The sequence below is a fragment of the Canis lupus genome, chromosome 2, assembly GCF_048164855.1.
Source record: "Canis lupus baileyi chromosome 2, mCanLup2.hap1, whole genome shotgun sequence".
Lineage (NCBI taxonomy): Eukaryota > Metazoa > Chordata > Mammalia > Carnivora > Canidae > Canis > Canis lupus.
In genome coordinates, this window is record NC_132839.1 from 54,391,921 (window position 1) to 54,410,319 (window position 18,399).

Sequence of the window (18,399 nt, forward strand, 5' to 3'; positions counted from 1 at the left end):
AAAAGATTATGAGAGGAGTGCCTGGGTGGCTCAGTCAATTAAGGATCTGCCTTTGGATCAGGTCATGATCCCAGGGTCCTGGGATCAAGCCCTACATCAGGTTCCTTGCTCAGTGGGGAGTCTGCTTCTCCCTCTCTCTCTGTCCCTCCTCACAGCTCATTCTATCTCTCTCTCTCCTCTCTCTAATAAATAAATAAAAATCTTAAAAAAAATTATGAGAGAGAAATCCATATATGCTCAATAGATACAGAAAAAGTATTGCAAAAATTCAACACCCATATGGATTTTTTTTAAGTCTTAGTAAATTAGAAACAGAAAGAAGCTCCTAGATCAGAAAAACCAAAGCAAACATGATTCTAAAGGGGATGTTTTAAAAATATTCCCTTTAAACTCAGAAATGAGATAAGGGTGCCCACTATCTTCACTCTCATTTAACACTATAGGTGAGCTCTAGGCAACAATCTGAGAAACATTAATTGGAGGCCTAAGGATTGAGAAAAAACAAAGCTTGCATTATTTGTAGGTAATACATTATTAACACAGAAAACTCAAAAGAATATACAGGTAAGTATCAAAAACAATGAGATTTGGGGGCAGTCCTGGTGGCTCAGCGGTTTAGCGCTGCCTTCAGCCCAGGGTGTGATCCTGGAGATCTGGGATGGAGTCCACATCAGGTTCCCTGCATGGAGCCTGCTTGTGTCTCTGCCTCTCCTCTCTGTGTCTGTCATGAATAAATAAATAAAATCTTTTAAAAAAATGAGATTTTAACAAAATGAAAGGATATAAGATTACTATACAAAAATCAAGTGCATTTTGATACCCCAACAGCAAACAACTAGAAAATATAATTCAAGAGAAGATATTCAAGAACTTTAAGGAAAATAATTAATCATAATTAAGACATATTAAGGATAACCTAAATAAATATAAAGATGTATCATGTTTATGGGTAGGAAAATGTATTATTATGAAGATACCAATCTTCCCCCAGACTGATCTGTATATTCTTTTTTTTTTTTAATTTTTTTTTTATTTATTTATGATAGGCACACAGTGAGAGAGAGAGAGGCAGAGACACAGGCAGAGGGAGAAGCAGGCTCCATGCACCGGGAGCCCGACGTGGGATTCGATCCCGGGTCTCCAGGATCGCGCCCTGGGCCAAAGGCAGGCGCCAAACCGCTGCGCCACCCAGGGATCCCCCTGATCTGTATATTCTAGGCATGTTCAATCAATACTTCAATCACGTTTGCCATAGAACTTGTTAAGATTATTCTAACATGCACATGGAAAACTAAAAAGCCAAAGATAGCCAGGATATTTTTAAAGACAAAAAGGCTAGAGTAAGATTTTCCCTACCCGATATCAGGGTTTAATATGAAGTTACTATAATTAAAATAGTTTGACATAGGTGTATGATACACAAATGACAGAGATAATGTGTCAGATTAGTGAGAAAGGAGCTGGAAAACGGACTATGTAGGAAAAAGGATCCCTACCTTATTATCATACACAAAAATCAATTCCAGAAAAATTAAGAATTTAGATTTTGAAACAAAACTGGAAAAATTGAACAGAAAATGTAGAGGCCTATCCTTTGGAACATTGAATACAGAAAAATTTCTCAAGCAAGCTGTAAGAAACATTGACAATAAAATATGATTGACAAATTGGCTATATTAAATTTAAGATTTATTATCTCAAAGGAAAACTTAAGAAAACAAAGGCACACACTGGCAAAGAATTCAGCCCAAAAATGGATAAAGAACATTCATTAATATAAAAAGGACAATCAGCCCACTAAAAAAATAGGTAAAAGATGTGAACAGGCGTTTTATAGAAAGAAAACCATATATATAAATAAATCTATGAAGGGATATTCAAAAGTGATCTGGCAAATGCAACTCAAGACCACAAAGAGATACTATTTCACATATATCTGATTGGCAAAAATGTGAAAGTTTGATACCATCAAGCATTAGAAAAGATGTGAATCTATAATATCTCTTAAATATTGCTGATGGAAATGTAAGTTGATGCAAACACTTTAGAAAACAACAAAGTTATTATGACTAAGTCTACTCCTAGATATATATTGAGAAACTCTTACACATGCACATCCTGAGAAACACATAAAAAATGTTTATAGCAGTATTATCAAAAACTGAAATAATTGTGACAGTCTGTACACTGAAAAAGATAAGAGGGGTCAAGTTTGAAAGAATCCTCCACATGCTGGGACAATATGTGGAAAAAGATTCGCACACTGTCACATCCTGAAGGAGCCTCCAAATTCCAAGAAAAAGAGAAAAATTGTGAAGCAAACAAACAAAACCTGGAAATAATCTAGATGCCCATCAGTAGAGGAGTAGATGAATTAACTATGGAGAAGTCATAGAAATCAAATATCTAGCAGTCAGATGAATGAACTATAGTGAGACAGATAATACTCATCTTGGTAGAAGTCTGGAAGAGAGGTATGGTGGGGACACATGGTTAGATGCAAAATATTGTCACAGTTTTTGTTTTCCTTTTAGGTGATGGGTTAATGGGTACCCCCTATATTATTAAAACTAAGTATATAAAGGTAGGCCCAGGGCACCTGGGTGGCTCAGTCAGTTAAGCACCTGCCTTTTGCTTGGGTCATGATGATCTCATGGTCCCAGGATCCAGTGTGTGTGGGGTCCCTCCTCAGTGGGGAGTCTGCTTCTCCCTCTCTGTTTGCCCCTCCCCACCGCTCATGCTCATGAGTACTCCTTCTCTCTCAAATAAATAAAAAAAGTCTTAAACTAATAAAAAAATAAGTAAATAAAAATAAAGGCAGGCCCTGCTTGGAGAATGTGTTATGAGCCAAGGAGTAATGGTTAATCCAAATATAAATGTTACTACTATTTGGGAATAACTAATTGAAAGTTATAACACCATTAAGTCTTTTTTCCAATAATATAGAACATTATAGAATGGCCTTCTCAGGGGCTCCTGGGTGGCCCAGTGGTTGAACGTCTATCTTTGGCTCTGGATGTGATCTCGGGGTCCCTAGATCGAGTCCCTCATCAGACTCCACACAGGGAGCCTGTTTCTCCCTCTGCTATGTCTCTGCCTCTCTCTGTGTGTCTCTCGTGAATAAATAAATAAATAAAATCTTAAAAAAAAAAAAAAAGAGCAGCCTTTTCCTCCCTGAAAAATTCAATATCAAAGCTTAGATGGTCAGAGCAAAGTCCACACAGAGGGACAGCCTGGCTAGGGTTATCAGAGCCCATAGAGGGTGAGAGCTTGTCTACCAGAAGGGACAGCACCAGCAAGGTGAGGGGGTGTCCCCACCAAGGGGCAGCTTAGGGTAGAGCATCAGAGTCTGAACAAGGTTAGGAACCACTGAGGGGGGGTTACAACTTAGCATGAATTGAGGGGCAAGGAGGCTTTCATGGGGGAAGTGACCCTCATGGGGAGATAGAGCCCAAGAGGGGTGAGGGAGACATCCATGGGGGAGAAGAGGTGACAGCAGTAAGAGATTAGCTACATACAAGGGGGTTAACTATATAACTTAGTATAGCAAAGACAAGGGGAACCAAGTTTCCCACTGTCAGAAAAGGCAGTTACAGATATTCACAGAGAGCACTACAGTGCACTCCGTAGGGTTAGATTGGAATTGGAGATACCATGTGTGAAGCCTGTTTTCAATATAAATAGGTAAGAAATTGACATAGGAATTGACATATAGAAATTGACATATCTATATGTTTGCATATAGATATACTCTTACATGTAGTTCCCAGTTCTGTCCACTGAGAGGGCCTGGGAGAAGTGACACTCCGAAACTACGCACACACCTAAGCATCCATAGCCACAGGGCAGGCAAGGGACAACTGTCCAAGAGCTCTAAGCCCAACAGTGCCCATAGCCATTCAGGGTGCAGAGATGTTAGAGCTCCAGTAAGCCTGATTGGAAGGGTCTTGTGGAATACCCTGGGTGTTCCTTAAAAAAGTCACTGAAAAAAAAAAAACAACAACACAGATTGTAAAAACTAGAATATGGAGAAATAGACCATTGGAATATCCTTGTGTCTATTAAAGAAATTGGCTTTGTAATTTGAAAACAAAGTCTTCACAAGCATGCCACATTCTTAGAGGGAAATTTATAGCTGGGCAAGTATGTGTATTCAAAAAGAAGAAATTTCTAGAATAAGGGTAAATTAAACTCAAAGCAAGTAGAGAGGAAGAAATTAGATGAGAGCAAAAATCAATACATTAGAGAACATTAGAGAAAAATCAATGAGGCCAAAAGCTGGTTCTCTGAAAAGATCGATAAAATTGATCAACCTCTAGACAGACTGATCAAGAAAAAAGAAAGGAAGACACAAATTCCCGATACATTTTGATTTAAGTTTGTTTTACTCTTATGCCAAACATTCACATAATTCTAGAGTCAAATCTACAAAACAAGGTTGGTTCAGAGAAGTGCATCTTCTACCACTGTCCCTCCCATCTCGTCTCATTCCTCTCCTATGGGTAATCATTTTATTTATTTTTGTGGCTCATCAATTCCATGTTTTGGCATGAAAAAAAATCATGCATAGGGAATATATCTGTATATTCAAAGAATGTTAGGTTTCTCAGATGGGAGCACTCATGGGTTGGTTTAAGCTTTTTGTGAATATAGTCATGTTCAAATATAATCAATCTATCCCAACAAAAACCTTTCAGTGTGTTCAAAAACACATGCAAGAGTGTGTTCAATAGGTCAATGAATATGGTTACATTTGATACATATCTGCAGAGAATATCAAAGGGGCTTATCCTGACTCTGCAGGGAGAGTGTTCCAACTTTTTGTTGACTGTATGTAGAGTGAAAAAGCATCTGGCCATCTGAATTAGGTCTCTGTGGAAAATCTGTCCTGTTTATTTTTTTCCAATCCTATTTTGTATTCTCAAGTTCCTGCTAATTCTGAGTGATGCAGATTCCCTTCATAATTTGGCCAGTAAAGTCTGTGACCCTGGTACTGTCAATGAACAAGTGCATTCTCATTGGGGGATGGGATCTTTCAAAAGCCTTTTGTTGTCAGTGTTTAAATTTCTTACCCTTTTCCTTTTGTAAAGTAGTAAGCCTTAATTAAAACTCTTGACTAAAACTATAATTGCTTATTTGTTTTATCCCAAGATGAAATATAATCCCAACATGGGTAATATAACTAGGGCGTGCATAATGAAATTTCGTATTATGGCTGTCCTTGGTAGCCATCTGGTGAATTTATCGACCTGGTGATGGGTATTGGTAATAATTCCCAATTCTGCTGTGATTGTATAAACACTTGTCTAGCTTGATCCAATTGTTTATACTTATTTTCAAATTAAAAGTGATACTGCTCTAGTAATTTACAATTTATGCTTCTTACTTGACAGATATATTTAGTTGCTAACATGAAAAGAAATGGATGGAAAACATGGGCCACCATCATGTACAAGAATTTGGATGGGCCTCTCTCTCTGGTTCAGCAACTGGTTGCAAGTGCAAAGTTTCTACATAAGAATTCTTGCGAGATCATCTCCATTTGGCTACTGTTTATAAAAGCAAACTTTACATTTATCTCCACTACCACACCTCCTGTTTGAATTACCAGGATTCTTTGTTGGTCTGTTTGTTGTTTCTTTTAGTCCTGATTCACATATATATGTATACAATCATACATGTAAAACATAGTACATTAAACTTTGTAAAGGGATGTGGGTTTATGACAGATTTTAAAAATTAATAGTTCATTCAGGATATGGGGAGAAGTAGAAGCAAAGTAAGCTTATTCTTTCTCGATAGATGATAGATAGATGATAGATAGATAGATAGATAGAGATATACATATATATACACATCCCACACATATAAATATACATAGGTATGAGAGATTGTTATAGCAAACTATAGTGAATTATTATCTTACTTAGAGCTTTAAAAATCATAATTGTAGGGGATCCCTGGGTGGCTCAGTGGTTTAGCACCTGCTTTCAGCCCAGGACATGATCCTGGAATCCCAGGATCAAGTCCCACATTGGGCTCCCTGCATGGAACCTGCTTCTCCCTCTGCCTGTGTCTCTGCCTCTCTCTCTCTCTCTATCTCTCATGAATAAATAAATATAATCTTTAAAAAAAATCATAATTTTAAAACATAATTAAATTTTAAGTGGTAAAATTATACTGTCAAACCTACAACACATTGTTTTACTAGTAAGTACCTAGTAACATTTTGGGTTTAGGAATAACTGGTTTATTTTAAAATTAGACAAAAATACAGAGTTAGATCTCACATAGGGATTGTGTTGTGCAATAAATCCTTTTTCCTTTACTTGTAGGGTCACATGTATTGACACTGATTTCTAGTATAGAGATCTAGATGATTTTCATGATCAGCATCATTGTGAACACAACAATGGTTATTTTTAAAAGAAAAGAAGTTTTAATATACCCTAAGGGACATATTAGGGAGAATACCTATTTGTTGACAGAGTTTAATAAGAGTAATAAAAGTTGGGGATCCCTGGGTGGCGCAGCGGTTTGGCGCCTGCCTTTGGCCCAGGGCGTGATCCTGGAGACCCGGGATCGAATCCCACGTCAGGCTCCCTGCATGGAGCCTGCTTCTCCCTCTACCTGTGTCTCTGCCTCTCTGTCTCTCTCTGTGTGACTATCATGAATAAACAAATAAAATCTTTAAAAAAAAAAAAAAGAGTAATAAAAGTTGGAATATAGAGAAATACACACTTTTGAGGTATAAGCAAAATCTCCTTTTGCTTTTAGGTTGAAGAGGTAAATATGGACTCTTGAAAAATTTAGTGAATACATTTATCTATAACATTATTTATCTTTTATCACAGGAATTATTCTGTTAAACTCCAACTATTCACAAATCTTTGGATAAACTGAAATTATTTTGTTTTACTATTTTTTAAGATTTTATTTTTAAGTAAGATCCACACACAATGTGGAGCTCAAACTCACAACCCTGAGATCAAGAGTCACATGCTCCTCCAACTGAGCCAGCCAGGCACCCCAAACTGACATAATTTTAAAATTAGTATTGTTTTTGTCTGAAATCCCCGAAGCATAAGATTGTCAAAAAATAAAATCAAGTGACTATAAACATAATATATTAATATAATGTTAATAATAATTAGAGAAATATTACAGTTTAATAAGTTTACCCAGAAAGTTTAAGTAGAAATTTTCTATAGGTCTATAGTAAAATATCATTTGAGGGGCTCCTGGGTAGTTCACTCAGTTAAGTGTCTGACTCTTAATCTCAATTCAGGTCTTGATCTCAGGGCTGTGAATTCACAGCCAGCATGGAGCCCACTTAAAAAAAACCTAAACAAAATTTGAGTTTGATTGGGACCAATTTATTAAAGGCACAATTGGATTATAACAGAACTTAATTTTATTTCATTTTTTAAAATTTTAAAAGATTTTACTTATAAAATCTTTATTCATAAAAAAAAAAATTATAAATGAGGGGCAGAGGGAGAGGGAGAAGCAGACTCTGTGCTGAGCAGGGAGCCTGACACAGAGCTCAATCCCAGAACCCTGGGAACATGACCTGAGCCAAAGTCAGACTCTTAACTGGCCCAGCCATCCAGACACCCCTCATTTATAAATTTTTAAACATGATTTAATTTTTTAAGCCCATGTTTACTTATAATATTTATATGTTCCAAATTTTGCATTTTGTTTTCATTGTAAAATTATCTCACCTTGCAAACAATTGTGGTATAAAACACATAACATTAAAAAAAACATAACATTAAATTTACAATCTTAGCCATTTTTAATGAAGTTCAGGGTTATGTACATTCATATTTTTGTGCAACCAGCACCACCATCTATCCTCAGAACTCTTTAAATTACAAAACTGAAACTCTGTTTCTATTAAACAACATCTCCCATGTCCTCCTTCCCCACAGGCCCTGACAACCACCATCCTACCTACTCCTCTATGCACCTCATATAAGTGGAATCATACAGTATTTGTCTTTCTTTTTTTTCTCTTTTTTTTTTTTTTTTTTTTAGCTTTTTTTGTGTTTATTCATGAGAGACACAGAGAGAAGCAGAAGCAGGCTCCTTGTGGGAAGCCCAGTGCGGAACTCAACCCCAGGCCACCAGGATCACAACCTGAGCCAAGGTAGAGACACTCAACCACTGAGCCACCCAGGAGCCCCCATATTTGTCTTTTTGTGACTGGCTTGTTTCACTTATCCCAGTGTCCTCAAGGTTCATCCATGTTGCAGCATGTGACAGGATCTCCTTCCCTTTTAAGGCTGAATAGTATTCCATTGTATGTATATGTCACATTTTGTTTATCTACTTATCTGTAGATGGACATTGGGTTGCTCCCACCTGTTGACTATTATGAATAATGCTACTCTGAACACAGGCACACAAATATCTACTCAAGTCTCTGCTTTTAATTCTTTTGAGTATATGCCTAGAAGTGGAGTTGCTGGGTCATAGAGTATTTCTAATTTCAAATTTTGGAGGAAACTCCATACTGTTTTCCATAGTAGTGGCACCATTTTACATTCCCAACAAAATTGCCAACAATTCCAATTTTTCCACATCCTTGTCAACACTTGTTATTTTCTGATTTTGTTTTGTTTTTAGATTTTATTTATTTATTCATGAGAGACAGAGAGAGAGAGAGGCAGAGACACAGGCAGAGGGAGAAGCAGGCTCCATGAAGGGAGTCTGATGTAGGACTCAATTCGGGGACTCCAGGATCATGCCCTGAGTCAAAGGCAGATGCTCAACTGCTGAGTCATCCAGGGATCCCTATTTTCTGTTTAGTTGTTGTTTTTTTTAATTTGTTTTTTGATAGTAGCCATCCTAATGGTATCTCATTGTAGTTTTTTTAAAATATATTTAATTTACTTATTTGTTTGACCCAGAGAGAGAAAGAGAAAGCACAAACAGGAGAAGCATCAGGCAGAAGGAAAGGGAGAAGCAGTTTCCCCACTGAGCAGGGAGCCCAACATGGGACTCAGTCCCAGGACCCTGGGATCATGACCTGAGCCAAAGGCAGATATTTAACCAACTAAGTCACCCAGGTGCCCCTGTAGTTTGTTTGTTTGTTTGTTTGTTTGTTTGTTTAAGTAAACTCTACCCCCAAGGTTAAAGCTCAAGCTCACGACTCCAAGATAATGAGTCCTATGCTCCACCAGACTGAGACAGCCAGGCGTCCCTCTCATTGTGGTTTTAACTTGCATTTCCCTAATGATTAGAGATGTTGATCATCTTTCTATGTGCTTATGGCCATTTGTAGATCTTCTCTGGAGAAACATGTTCCTATATTTTAATCCTCACATCTTATTATAATACCATATTAGTTTTCAAAATGGTATTAGTTCTTAGCAGCATAAAAGTTAATTTTTTAATGTTTTCAATATTTTATCTTTTATTCTAGTGATACAACTAAATAGTTCATTGTGAAGGCCACTAGAACCAAAAGACTTCTGGTGGAAAGCAGCAATTTTGGCTCTCCTCTCTCATCATACCCTCAGTCTCATTGCTCAACAGCAATCATTTTAACTTCAGGAATTATTCTTTCTGGTATCTAGCTTGATAGCGTTGAAGACATGCTATCTCCAAATATGGCACTGTGGCATATGAAATATCTTAAGCTGAAGGAATTTTTTTAAATGGCAGAAAGGTCACTCTGATCACCCCTCCTCCCATTAACCTTCTACTGTGAAACAGGTCATAAATGTCCTAAGTGAAGGTACCTTCCTGTACCAGAAGGAAGGAAGGAAGACATTCTTATCACCAGAGATGGGAAACTGGAGGCCAAGAGGCTGTATAAATAAACCTTGTTAAACTAACCCTTCTCTTCCTAGTTACTTCTTCAATATATACTACCTCTTTGTCTTATCAACTCTTCACAAATTCATTGTTTCTTTGTCTTAAAGGTATAAAAGCTTCATGCTCTGGTCACTACTTTGAGTCTTCATTCTCTTCTGAAGGCTCCCTTGAACATGTAAACATTCAATAAAATGTGTAGGCTTTTCTCCTCTTAATCTTTGTCAGTTTAATTTCCAGACCCAGCCAGGGATGCTAAGAGGGTCAAGGAAAGCTTTTCCTTTCCCTATAATCTCTTCTTACAAGTAGGTTGTGTGTAAACAAGTGTTTTGTGATTTTTCAGTTTGGAATATTACCATTTGACTTTCCACCACAGAAGATTAGGATTAGCTACCATGCACACACACAAATCCCAGCCACATACCCCCACCAGATGGACATAGAGACACCTGTCCCTCCTCTTCTCTCTCTCTCCTTTCCATTGAGCCAAAATAGGTACATCACAGTTTGGGGTTAAACTATTGTTCTGTGCTTACCTTACTATGACGAAATAAATATTTGTAGCTGAGCCATGTATGGTTCTATAATTATATTTCTTTTCTGGAAACAACCTTTTGTTGTTTTTATATCCCTGGAATTAGTAATTACTTTATTTTTAAATTTGCAGGATCCCTGGGTGGCGCAGCGGTTTGGTGCCTGCCTTTGGCCCAGGGCGTGATCCTGGAGACCCGGGATCGAATCCCACATCGGGCTCCCGGTGCATGGAGCCTGCTTCTCCCTCTGCCTGTGTCTCTGCCTCTCTCTCTCTCTCTCTCTCTCTGTGACTATCATAAATAAATAAAAATTAAATAAAATAAAAACTTATTTTTAAATTTGCTTGCTTTTCTATGTGCTTATCATGAATGCATACCCAAATTCTCTAGCAGAACTCCTAAACGCCTCTCAATACTATCAAACATATCAGATAACATATCAGTGTTTTTAATACTTTGGGGACATCCATCCTGGAGCCAGCCATCATTCATTAATTTCAAAAATATTTATTAAATGCCTCCTGTGCATTTTAGACTGGAGACACAGCCCGGAACAGAATAGGCAGGCAAGTCACTTTTACTGAGCTTCCATTCAAGCTGAAGAAAGGGAAGTTAAATAACAAGTACATAATTAAATATTATGTTATGTGCTGTGAAAGAAAATAAAGCTGTGTCATGGGAACTAGGTAGTGCTGGGGGAGGGGAATTCTATATGGTCTGATAAGGACCTTTCCAAAGAGGTGATCTGAGCAGAGACCTAATCAAATAATGGAGTGAACCATTTGACCTCTGGTGGAGGATCATTCCTTATAGAAGGAACAGTCAAGAGGACATACAGATGTTTGGTCATAATTTAAAAGTGAGATGATTCCACATGACCCTGACTTTTCATTGGTTAGCTCATGTGCAGCTACAGAGTTAGCAGAAGGTTGGTGGTAAGTCGGGGCAGAGTTTTTCCAGACAAGTTGGGGGTACAAAGTGTGGTTATAATGATGTGATGGTGGGAGCTAAACTGTGTCCCAGAGTCGTGGGAGGGAGGGGCCCAGAGAGAGAACTGTGGGTGCACACTGAGAAAGTGGCTGTGGGTGTACTGGAGGTTCCCACAGGGTTGAGGCATTGAGGAAACAGGAAGGATGGGAGGAGGTGGGCAGAGAGCATAGTGCTTAAGAATTGAGCTTTTGGGAGGGGGTCAAGATTTTACTTTTAAGTAATCTCTATACCCAGTGTGGGGCTTGAACTTACAGCCCTGAGAAGAGTCATGTGTTCTCCCAACTGAGCCAGCCAGGTACCTCAAGAATTCAGCCTTATGAGGTGAAAGATGATGAGGACAGGATAAAACCACACTTCAGCCAGGAGTGTGCCCTGCATAGGGTATGCAGGGAGAAGGCCAGTGGGGGAGGAGACCCGTCCACACTCCCCTCACCATCCCTGTGCCTGGGGCTCTGCCCTCCAGAGGGGCTGGCTTTTTCTAACTTACCAGAAAGCCCTCTCCAGTCAAGCCTCCCACCCTGAGTTCAGGAGGATTCTCCAGGGAAAGCCAGGATTCTTCCAGAGGAAGCAGGTGACAGTGACGGTAGCATTCAAAGAAAGTGTTGAAGATGCAAGGGATTTGCTGGTAAGAGGTCTGGAATCTCAGATGGTACAGTGGCAGGTTCAGGGGTAAAATCTATCAGGGGAAAACAGAAAAACAGCTTTATCACCTTGGGTGGAGAGGGAGGCAGGATCTTTTAAACAAGATTTTTAAATTACATAAAGTTAAAAAAAAATCAATGGATTTAACCATTCAAAGATTTGAGTTCAGTAAAGTGCCCCATAGACAAGGGAGCAGACTGACAGCCTGAGAGAAATCTGTACAAAGCCAAGAACAGAGTCATAGCTAGAACATTCAAGAACTGCAGATCAGCAAGAAAAAGACAAGAAACCCAATTCTTTCTTTCTTTTCTTCTTTCTTTCTCTTTCTTTCTTTCTTTCTTTCTTTCTTTCTTTCTTTCTTTCTTTCTTTCTTTCTTTCTTTCTTTCTTTCTTTCTTTCTTTCTTTCTTTCTTTTACAGGAAACCCAATTTTATAAATGGGCAAAGGATTTGATAGATAATTCACTGAAGGGGAAACTCACCCTCCGGTAAGCGTTTGATCTTACCAGTAATGAGAACAATGCAAATCAAAACAACAGATACCACTTCACTAAAATCAGGAAGTGAGATGTTATCAAGTTCTGGAGAAGGTGGGGGAATAAAAGGCCCTCAGGTCTTGCTGATATGACTCTAAAGCAGTGTAGCTGTGGCAAAGCAGTATGATAGTGAAATAAAGAACACACAGTCCCTACAATACAGCGATCTCTCCCCTCCTTACCTCTCAAAACACTGTCTTGCAAAAGTTTGTAACCTTTACAACAACACAATGTGTGTCATAACAAATTGCTGGTTCTGATATCAACAGGATGAATGAGGAAAAGATGGAGTATGTTTTTGGTGGAATGTTATGCAGCACTCTGGACAAACAACCTGGATTCCATGAAACAATATTGTGAGATCTCAGAAACTTACGAATTTAGTGCAAAAAAAAATTTTTTTTAATGAACATGGCTTATAGTACAATACCAATTCTATAACTTTAAAGGTATATACAGGGCAGCCCGGGTGGCTCAGCAGTTTAGCACTGACTTCAGCCCAGGGCCTGATCCTGGAGACCCCGGGTCGAGTCCCGAATCAGGCTCCCTGCATGGAGCCTGCTTCTCCCTCTGCCTGTGTCTCTGCCTCTCTCTGTGTGCCTCTCATGAATAAATAAATAAATATTTTTTTAAAAAATAAATACATGTATATAAAAAAACAGGACTTGCTATATTTTTAAGAAGAGACATATATCTAAATAAATAGACGTGGTAGTTTGAAAGAGTACATGTCAGACACCTATAATAAATTCCTACAAGAACAGAAGAATAGAAGAAAAAAGTAATAAAAGAGAACAAAAGAGAATTTGTACAGACCAATGAGAAAGAAACCTCGAATTTTGTGCATCTGGAGTTAAATAAATAAATAAATAAATAAATAAATAAAATGAAGGTGATTGACTTGTATTAATATTGTTCCAGCTAGCTATTGATTGCCATGTAACAAACTGCCCTGAAACTTAGTATTTTTGTTGTTTTGTTTTTTGACAAAGAGAGAGAGAGATTGAGAGCACAAGTAAAAGGAGCAGCAGAGGCGGGGGAGAAACAGGCTCCCCACTGAGCAGGGAGCCCAATGTGGGGCTTATTCCCAGGACCCTGGGATCATGTCGTAAGCCAAAGGCAGATGCTTAACTGACTGAGCCACCTGGGTGCCCTTAGTGACTTAAAAAATAAAATTAGGGATCCCTGGGTGGCGCAGCGGTTTGGCGCCTGCCTTTTGCCCCGGCGCCTGCCTTTGGCCCCGGGCGCGATCCTGGAGACCCGGGATCGAATCCCACGTCGGGCTCCCGGTGCATGGAGCCTGCTTCTCCCTCTGCCTATGTCTCTGCCTCTCTCTCTCTCTCTCTGTGGCTATCATAAATAAATAAAAAATTAAATTAAATTTAAAAATTTCTAAAGCCTTTTAAATATCTCACAATATTTTGGATCAAGAATTTGAGCAAGGCTGATTCTTCAGCTTCCACATGATATTGATAAGCATTTCTGGGTGGTATTCACCTGGCATCTGGGCTGGGTGGGAAAGTCCAGGAAGGCTTCCTTCTCATGTCTAGTGCTCTAGGGAGAAGAGCTGAAAATATCAGCTCAGTTTGGCCCTTCTTTCTGTCAATATAGTCTCAGCTCCCTCCACGGAGTCTTCCCAACAGGGTGGCCAGATTTCTTATACAGCCCAGGGCTCCAAGAGAGAGTGTTGGGGAGACAGAACAAGGCAGGAACTGCAGAGCTTCTTTTGACCCAGCCTTGGAAACTGTGAAGCTTCCTTGTTGCCACGGTATATTGGTTACATGGCTCAATAAGAATCTCTGAATTCTGGAGGGATCAGGCAATGGTGTAGTCCATTCACACTGCTGTAACAGAACCCTCCGGACTAGGTGGCTTACAGACAACAGAAATTTAGTTCTCACACTTCTGAAAGCTGGGAAGCCCCAGATCACATTGCCAACAGATTCAGTGTCTGGCGGGCACCTCCTTCCTAGTTCACAGACAGCGGTCTTCTCATTGTGTCCACACGTGGCCGAAGGAGTGAGGGAGCTCTCTGGGGTCTCTGGGCAGTAGTTGCATTCATGAGGTCTCCACCTTCGGGGCCTGACCATTTCCCAAAGACCCACCTCCACACACCATAGTGTTGGGAATCCCAGTCTCTCAGGTTGGGAGAAAAAATAATGTGTTATTTTTGTTTACAAAGAAACGATCTATGCATTGCTGTACGTTGTAAATAGCTTGTGAGAAAAGAGAAAAAGTGTTTCCTATATCCAGAAAATAGAACATTAAAGAGCCAGCAAAAATTCAAACAAAAAGGCCATTTAAAAATGTCTAATCATCTTCATCAGTTTATTCAGTCCTCCATGATTACTTCTTGTTCTACTTAATCTTTCTTAAGCTTTTTATTTTGATACCAGTTAGTTAACACAGTGTCACAGTAGTTTCAGGTGTGCAATATAGTGATTCAACACTTCCTTTTTTAAAAAAGATTTTATTTATTTATTCATGACAGACGGAGAGAGAGGCAGAGACACAGGCAGACACAGGCTTCCCCACAGAGGGGGAAGCAGGCTCCCTATGGGGAGCCCGATGTGGGACTCGATTCCAGGACCCCAGGATCATGCCCTGAGCCGAAGGCAGATGCTCAACCACTGAGCCACCCAGATGCCCCATTCATCTCTTCTGTATGTCACCTGGTGCTCATCACTGACAAAGGCCCCCTCCTTCACCTCCACCACCTGTTTCCCCCATCCCCCCAACCCCCTTCCTGTCTGGTAACCAGCAGTGTGTTCTCCATAGTTAAGTCTCTCTCTTGGTTTGGCTTTCTCCTTTTTTTCCCCCTTTACTCATTTATTGTGTTTCTTAAATTCCACATATGACTTATTTTGCTCAGCATCATACTCTTTAGCTCTAATCCATATTGCTGCAATGGGCAAGATTTCATCCTTTTTATGGCTGAGTAATATTCCATTGTAATCTATGCCACATCTTCTTTATCTCTCCATCTATCAATGGACACTTGCGCTGCTTCCATAATTTGGCTGTTATAGATAATGTTCTTCTACCTGACCTGAGTCAGCAGTTTTATGTAGTCTTCCATTTCTTTATTAGAGTTCTGGAAATTCTTACCTAGTCAAGGGGTATGCTTTGAAAGTTATCAGAAAACTGTACTCCAGAGTGTTTGTCTGAGGCTTCTCAACAGACTTCTTTAGGATTAAGTACTTTTGGATTACAGCTGATTATAAAAGATTTCAAGGAAGTGTCTATGAATTACAAAAGACTTAAAATGCCACAGTGAAATGTCTGATGAGAGTTCATTATAATGCAATTGACAAGGAAATTTTGTTACTTCTGTGGCATGTAAGATTTTAATTGAAATTATGACTGAGTACATGGATAATAACATTAACACAATTCTAGGAATTTCGTGCAATTGCTAAAATTGCAATTTTATATTATATTAATATATAATTATAATTATATTATAATATTATATAATATTATAATTATATAATATTATATAATATTATATATTAATATATTAATAACATATCTCCATACAATTACAACCTAAAGAAGGTTAAACCACTTCTTATTTGGCAATGCTTTCTGTGTAATTTGACATGTAAAATAAACCTAATCAGCTTAACATCTCTGTTTTTACCAGGTAAGAGAACAAATCCTTGGAGATTTCCCAAGGACCTTCAAAAACAAAACAAAACCTCAAAGTCAGTTTGAAATCAAAGACTTTATTTAGAATTTGGCTTTGTAAAGTTTGCAGAAAATGCCAAAAGTTTTAAGCACTTGATTACAGACAGTTCCCTACTTACAACGGTTTGACTTAGATTTTTCAACTTAACAATGGTGCAGAAGCAATACACATTCAGAAACTATACTTCAAATCATGAATTTAGATCTTTTCCCAGGGCTAGTAATAGGAAGTACGGTAATCTCTCATGATGCTGGGCAGCGACAGCAAGTCACAGCTCCCACTCAGCCACTAGATCAGGAGTGTGATCACAACCGACACACTGACAACCATGCGCTATTCATACAGCCATTCTGTTTTTCACTTTCAGTGCAGTATTCAATAAATTATATGAGATATTCAGCACTTTATTATAAAAATAGGCTTTGTGTTAGGTTATCTTCCCCAGCCATAGGCTAATGTAAGTGTTCTGAGTGCATTTAAGGTAGACAAAGCTAAGCTATGATGTTCAGTAAGTTAGGTGCATTAAATGCATTTTCAATTTATGATTTTCAACTTACAGTAGATTGGTCAGGACATAATTCCATAGTAAATTGAGGAAGATCAGTAAATAGGATTACAGATCACTAAGAAGCAATACTTACTTACTCATTTACCGAAGTGACAATAAAAGATGTCAAAAACAAACATAGGAAGTAAGGTAGCTGAGGGGAAAAGAAAAACAAAAAAACCCAAAAAACCTTAGCAGTTTTAATACTGAGAAGACTGTTTTCATAACTAATCGAAGACTTGCTAGAGATAACATGAAATGCAGGAAATTATTTTGATAAAGCGATTTTTGCTTCTTAGCCATATTACTCAGTAGATTAAAAGACAAACACTTTTTTACATTTTTTATTAAGAACAGACCAATAATCCCAGGAAACTTTATCTTTTTAACAGAGAAAGAAAATCAAATTCTACATTTGCATTGGTATTTTATTGATATTAAAGCTTCTTTATACCCTTATGATAAATCCATGCAGTTTTAGCCAGCTTGACACCACAAGGTAAGATATTCTCTTTCTTTTTTTTAGCTTCCTACACCCTTTAGAATTTTGTCCTTTATTTTCCTCTTTCTCAATCTGAAACAACCTTAAATAACCTCTAAATGAGGACAAAATTTCTCTCCTTTCCCTCAGCAAACTGTACCCATCCTGGGGTGCCTAGATGGCTCAGTCAGTGGAGTATGTAACTCTTGACCTTAGGGTTGTGAGTTTGAGCCCCACGTTGGGCGCAAAGGTGACTTAAAAATAAAATCTAAAGAAACATTTTTAAAAAATTGAAGCTGTCATACCTTTCATCTTTCCTTAAAAATCTATCTTACTTTCCTTGCATGCTCTGCACATAGAGTTTTTCCCTTTACCCATAGTATTCTTGTAGGTCATTTACATGTATAGATTAGAATACTTAAGTCTTAATGACCTTAATTTCCAGCGAAAATTGGGGAGCAGGCAATTGTGAACTGTCGTATGTCAGCATTCTTCAGATTAGTAAATTTATTAATATACCATTTCATAATTTCTACATAATTTTCATAGTATAATTTTTCAGTGTGGTAAAAAAGACATGCTTATGAACAGATCCAAGTACTTTTTGCCTCTCTTTAAAAATTGAGAAGCCAAAGTAGATAAGTTTACATTTATGTTACAATTAATGTTTCAGTATTTTATCTTTTTTGGAAATGATCTAGATAGTGAATGAATATCTATCACTTAACTAAACTTAGTATACTAACTTAAAGGTTTCAAGTTACCAAATAGATTGTGCAAACTATTTTTTTAAAGATTTTATTTATTCATAAGGGAAACAAAGAGAGACATAGAGATATAGGCAAAGGGAGAAGCAGCCTCCCTTTGGCTGCTTCAAGTCCCACATGGGACTTAATCCCAGGACCCCAAGATCATGACCTGAGCCATAGGTAGATGCTCAACCTCTGAGTTACACAGGTGCCCCTGGAAACTATTTTTAAGTGGATATATTTTAAGACATAATTATTGTTAAAAACTTCATTTACAGGGGTTCCTGGGTGGCTCAGTCCAAGGAGCATGTGACTCTTGATCTCAGGGTTATAAGTTTGAACCCTATGTTGGGTGTAGAGATTACTTTTTTTATTTATTTATTTATGATAGTCACAGAGAGAGAGA